This window comes from Octopus bimaculoides, chromosome 19 (genome assembly GCF_001194135.2).
Source record: "Octopus bimaculoides isolate UCB-OBI-ISO-001 chromosome 19, ASM119413v2, whole genome shotgun sequence".
In the NCBI taxonomy this organism is placed as follows: Eukaryota; Metazoa; Mollusca; class Cephalopoda; order Octopoda; family Octopodidae; genus Octopus; species Octopus bimaculoides.
Window position 1 is genome coordinate 20,666,411 of NC_068999.1, and position 6,375 is coordinate 20,672,785.

The 6,375-nt window shown below is 33.7% G+C and overlaps 1 long non-coding RNA gene across 1 annotated transcript in view; it reads right to left on the minus strand.

Annotated features, from left to right (window-relative positions):
• Nucleotides 1-1,147: 1,147 nt before the first annotated feature.
• LOC128250119 (uncharacterized) overlaps nt 1,148-6,375 on the minus strand; it is a 43,099-nt gene continuing 37,871 nt past the window's right edge. Inside the window, exon 4 of the long non-coding RNA XR_008266240.1 lies at nt 1,148-1,268. This is a non-coding gene — a long non-coding RNA (uncharacterized LOC128250119). The remainder of the gene's footprint in view (nt 1,269-6,375) is intronic.

A 6,375-nucleotide genomic window follows, 5' to 3' on the forward strand; every position in this document is an offset into this window, starting at 1 on the left:
TTGACAGTATCCAACGCAATATACGTTCAGTGAGTTATTGTGACATATAATGGATGTTTTGTGTGCGCAAGTCCTATAATCTTCGTCGTAGAGTTTTTCCTTTGCATTTATTATTATTATTATCATTATTATTATTATTATTATTATTATTATTATTATTATTATTATTGTGTTAGCTTACTTGTCTTCGACATGGCCTCTGTCGCATAAGCATTCACATCTCATTCTGAAGTATTGCTGTCTCCATCTTATTCCTACTGTTAGCTAATATTTTCTTTCTTCATTTACTGTATGCCTCTATATTTCAGGTTATTTTAGTTTATTTCGGTATTTCATATATTTTACTTGCTTTCATTACTATTACCTCCATACATTTAGTCATTGTTTCTGCTAAAATATTACTATTAATGCTGATTGATACTCTTAATACGACTGCTTTTTTTATATATATATATTGTAATTCTATGCATATGCAATTTCTTTATTTTTATTTCAAAATATATGAAATGAATGTATGAATGAATAACGTATTGCATTAATGAATGCATTCTTCCTCTTCAAATAACGTTCTTTTGTCCAAAGACACAGAAGCAACTAAACAAATAAATATTCATAAACATTAGTTTCAAAATACTTGGCTAAAGAAAATGGCATTTATTTTTATATGAAAGGTCCTACATATATGCATTGTTTCTGTATGTTTGCGTATTGATAAAACGAATAAAAGACTTCAGGGATAAAAATGCTTAACAACACAAATATATGTTTTAGTTTACAGAAAAGAAGAAAAAAATCACACATAATAATGACCTGTTCAATCATGTATCGATTGGTGGAAGTTATTTTCTTTCCTTTTTTTTGTTTGTTTCTTTTCTTTTCTTTTTGAATTGTAGGAATTTGAAAAGAGCATCATTCACTTCAATCATTCAACAGATATATGGATTTCCTTATCTATTTACGATAGATATTTCAATAATTTCGAAAATACCCAGGGAAAAATTGTCCGTTGTATAATGTATATCAATACAAGTTATTGAAATATTTTCTTTCGAAATGAAGACGAGATGAATAATATGATTTACAACACACACACATAAGAATTATCTGAACAACTCTTACTGGTTTTATCTGTATTCTTCTTCTTGCTTTTGCTGTTTATACATTTATTATTATTGTACAGGGGTCTATTAGTTCTAGGTTGTCTCGGTCATCAAAGGATATGTCAACGAAAAATAACCAGTACTTTGTTCCAGCGATATCTTTTTTCTCTATTGAAAATAAATGATAATCACTTATAATTGAGGAAAATTCGACTATCCTATGTGGAAATTGTTTTAAATTTGTGAAGACATTTAAGAGACTTTTATTACAAAAGGAACAGCGACAACAGTCGTTGATGCTGCTGTTTCCACTACTACTGCTACTACTACTACAACTACTACTTCTCTCAATGATGCGACAGACAAACGTGGGAAGGCCTTGAGGTTAATAGACTAACTGACTATTTGAAAATACCTCTCTCGAGATATTTGAGTATTTCTCTCTGAAGAAACAATACAATACATCAGATTATGTAGAGGTAGACGTCTGAAGAAAGGATGAGTTAATGATGTTTAGAAAAGCTTTGATCCTCTGTTATCTATATCAGAGAAGACTTAGAACTAAACTAGCAATGCATCCCGGCGTTGCCCCGGTGTTATGACCTACAGGCGTATTGTATTATTTGTTCCTTTCTTATGGGCAGAATCAGCACCACTGATATATAGTTAGTAACATAATGGAAGTTATTGTTTGTTTAAAAGTGAAGGGGAGGGTACAATTTGCATGGGTTTGCATGACAATGCATGCTTTCTTTTCTTAAGAAGGATCACAAACTATATAGTGTTTCAGCGTATAAAAGGGTTTAAAAAGATCTTGTCCGGAAATCACGTTTTCAAAATTTTAGTTTCCCTCCATCGTCAGTGCAATTTCTTAATTTGTAACTTTTAGGATATTCTTTTTTTTTTTTTTGTTATCTACGTAGAAAAATACAGAGATTACGAATCAGGGAAATACATATATTTTTTTGTTTAATCTTTTTTTAAAGAAACACTCAATGCCCTTTCCCCCAGTGAAAAATGTATGAAAGTATATATGAAATGGATGTGTGTGTTTGAGAGAGAGTGAGTGAGTGCCACTTACGCATACGTGACAAAACACACGTTCACACACATTCTCTCTCTCTCACACACACATGCACTTGTACATACAAAAGAGATGTATGCATATGTATTGATGTATACATATGTATTGATGTATGTGCGTATACATGACAACACACACCTTCAGTCATTCTCTTCCTCTCTCTCTCTTTCTCCCTTCCTCTCTTTCACTTTAAAACAAAAGTGAATAAATAAAAGTTTTTTACGGAAATTAACGAAGGCAGATGACAGCTCTGCAAGTCAAAACGAAAGATCACCGCAGGAACTTAGTTTATTATAATACAGATGTGACTATTTCGGAGAAACATTACTTTCATTATTCTCACATTGTCAGTCTCGTAATCGAACACTGTAATTTTGGTTGAAATTGAAAGTGTAAAATTCTTTTCACTTTTTAATGAAGCCTAGTCGTTGTAACTTTCAATATCAGCGCGTTTCACTCTTTCAAGTAAAGTCACATGCATATACTGAAACACACACACACAGACAAACATTAACTCACACCTCAAGCCTATCTCTGTCCCTGTGTGTGTCCGTCTTTAGATGTGTGTGTGTGTCAGTCGTCACAAAAATTTATGTACTGACAGACACAAACACCATTACTCATATATAAGTCATCGGCGTAACGTAGCTAACGAACGCGCGAACATATAGAAAATGTGACGTTATCGTCGTTGTAGTCGTGGTGGAAAACATGTCGCTCACGATAGGTGACTAAAAGAAAAATGATAATCGTAAATTTTTGTGATGCAAATAAGTGAATGAAACTATACTTCAATTGGTAGCCAAAAGCTTACTGAATCTTTTGATACCCCACGCTTCAAAAACGACAACATACGTTCACACAATAGAAACTCTCTCTTATATATATATAAGATAGAATCTGTGCTACGACTAATAAAACTACACTTACTAGTACTGCTAAACTTAAGCTGCTGCTCAGTAGTAGTAGTAGTAGTAGTAGTAGTAGTAGTAGTAGTAGTAGTAGTAGTAGTAGTAGTAGTAGTGGCAGCAGCAGCAGCAGCAGTAGTAGTGGTGGTGGTTGTAGTAGTAGTAGTAGTAGTAGTTGTAGCAGTAGTAGTAGTAGTAGTAGTAGTAGTAGTAGTAGTAGTAGCAGCAGCAGCAGTAGTAGTAGTGGTGGTGGTTGTAGTAGTAGTAGTTGTAGCAGTAGTAGTAGTAGTAGTAGTAGTAGTAGTAGTAGTAGTAGTAGTAGTAGTAGTTAGCAATTGTTATAACATCATTTCAAAGGGATATCACTATAATGAGAGAAAACAATCTTATAACGTTTAACTTTCTCTTTTGTTGGATTCTGTGACATCTATTCTATTTTAGAGTTTAGATATGGGTGTTTGCATACATATGTATTCATGTACTCGCTTTACGCGTGTGTGTCTATCTGTTTATGTATGTGTATGAATGTATATGAATGTATATATATGTATGTAGTATATGTGTGTGTGTGTGTATGTGCGCGTGTGTGTGTGCGTATGTGTGTGTGTAGTCTTATGCTATTCAGTTCCATTTACATAATTATTTACAATTTGTTATCAACACCGTGTGAACCCAGGTGTTTTCACGATATATTTACATAATTAAGAACGCCATGAGAAGATTTGAGACACGTTCCGAGACTCGGATTGTGCATGCATTTTAAAACGAAACCCATAATCTTATTATAAATTTTCCGATTACTAATTTCAAATATTCCTTTACAATAACATCTGCAAATCGTTTGTATTCGTTTGATCTTTGGCCCACATAAAATGTGTTTTGTCTGACATCGTACATAATATCTGAATTTGAACTACGTACACTTATTTACAGATAAGTGAAGGTGGCGTCAATATTGTTACTTACTTTGCAACTGGTATTCAATTTCGTCTGTTATTTGTAGCTCACTAAGTCGACATTGCGTCAAACAGCAGACGATTCGAGTCATGCATTCCCCTGAATTTAACATATTGTGTCCTTCGCTGGCTCACTTTACCTACGACTCAATAACTTGCGGGAAATGGCAGCCAAAACCCCTCTAAAATTATTGAATAATCCAGTCCTGGAAAAGGGGAATGTGTCCATATGATAATGTGATACTCAAGAGAAAGACACACTATGCATGTTATTCCAAAACACAATATAATTTTTGATTCTTTAAGCTAAGTATAAATACAGAAATGAATTTCTCTTGGAAAATAATAGAACTTATTCAGTTTGATAGAGATACAATACGTGCAATATAATTTTTTTGAAATATTTAAAAAAAATTAAGGCACTGTATCGAGGTTATGTACAGCTCGTAAAATTCTAAGCTCACTACACTATGATATATGACAGATTTTACCGACCAATCCAGTCATAGGGAAAGGCTGAAGCGTAAAGACGTAGAAACGCATATGTAGTCATTTATGTTTTGATACATGTTCTGCATTAAGAGAATGTTATACTGCGATTGTTTCAGTAGTAAAAAGTTTTCCAAATTCGAATACATAAGAAGACGTTGAATATGACTGTAAGTATGTATGTGCGTACATATGTAGGTATAGATGTAAGTATGTATGTATACATGTATTTATGTAAAATTATATACTGTAAAATTATAAACCAACTTATTTTCGAACATATATTATTTTATATCATATTTTTATACTTAAAATCACAGACATAAGTGTTTTGTGTGGGAATATAGTCGGTTCTGTGGAAGGTTTGAATGCGGCTGAGGGTCTGAAACGAAACATTAAAAAAATATATTTCCAGACGTTTTCGCAGATGAGCTGGGTTGCTGCACTAAAACAAGGTCAAAAAGTGTAGTAAAACACAGAGCAACACCTGTATTTAAGCCAAAATGGAATGTAGCGTTCGAGACTATAGAACAGGTAGACAAGGAACATGAAAGACTTGAAAGCCTACGAATAATCGAGAAGACATACCACTCGGACTGAGCAGCACTTACGGTCTACGTTAAAAAGAAAAAATAATGAGTTAAGAATTTTTGCAGATTTTGCAACGGGGTTGAAAGATTGCTTTCCTGGAGAAGTTTTCGCAAAATCAAATGGAGAGAAATTCTTCTCAAAATTTGGCATGTTGGAGGCATGTCTACAAATTCAAGTAGAAGAATGATCACACTTATTAACCACCAATACACACCATGGCTTATTTAAATTTAAGCGGCTTCCCGTCGGTGTAAAAGTGACTTCTTCCATATTTCAGCAAGACTGTGATCTTGCTATGGCCTATTTAAACGATATCCTAATAAAATGCGATTTACTTGAACAACATGTAGAACACGTTAAAAGACCATTCGAAAAGATTAGAGAATAAGGTTTCAAGTTAACGGAAGGAAAATGCGAGTTCTTTCTGAGAAAATCAAATACTTGGGTCAGATAATAGGAAAAAAAACGGGCGGAAACGGGATCCATATAGAGCAACTACGATACAAGATATTCCCACGCCGAATAATGTGAATATGCTACAAGCATTCTTGGGTTTAGTAAATTACTATTAAGTTTACATTCACAATATACATAATGTAAGGGCCCCGATAAATGATTTGTTAAAACAAAAGGCAAAATGGTGCTGGATTGATAAGTGCCAGAAGGTATGTGACAAATTAAAAACTATCTTAATGCCTGACTTATCGTTAACACATTTTGATCTAAAATTGGATATTACATTGGCTACAGAATCGAATGGTGACGGTGTACGAGCCATGCTTCTGCACAAATATGACAATGGGAGTAAAAAAGCTATAGCCTGTGCGTCCCGATCGTTATTATCAGCTGAGAGGAACTATAGTCAGATAGAAAAGGAAGCGTTAGCAATTAAATGCGATGTGAACAAAATTCAATAAATTTATTCATGGAAGAGGTTTCTGTCTACAAAGAGATCATCGCCTACTACTGTCAATATACGGTTCTAAAAAAGGAATACCAATACACACAGCGAAAAGAAAGTAGGGCATGTGGGTGGTTTGTCCAGACTAATACCGAAACTCTGCCAGCCATTCGAAGATACGGTAATCGCACCTATAAGATCAGAAGGAAAACTAAAAAAACATGATGTGGAATCGGTACGTAAATTACTGGTAACCCTAGAAGACATAAAACGAAATGCGGTAGGGGACAAATTCATAAAAGAAATGAAAAGAATATATATATACATATATATATACATATATATA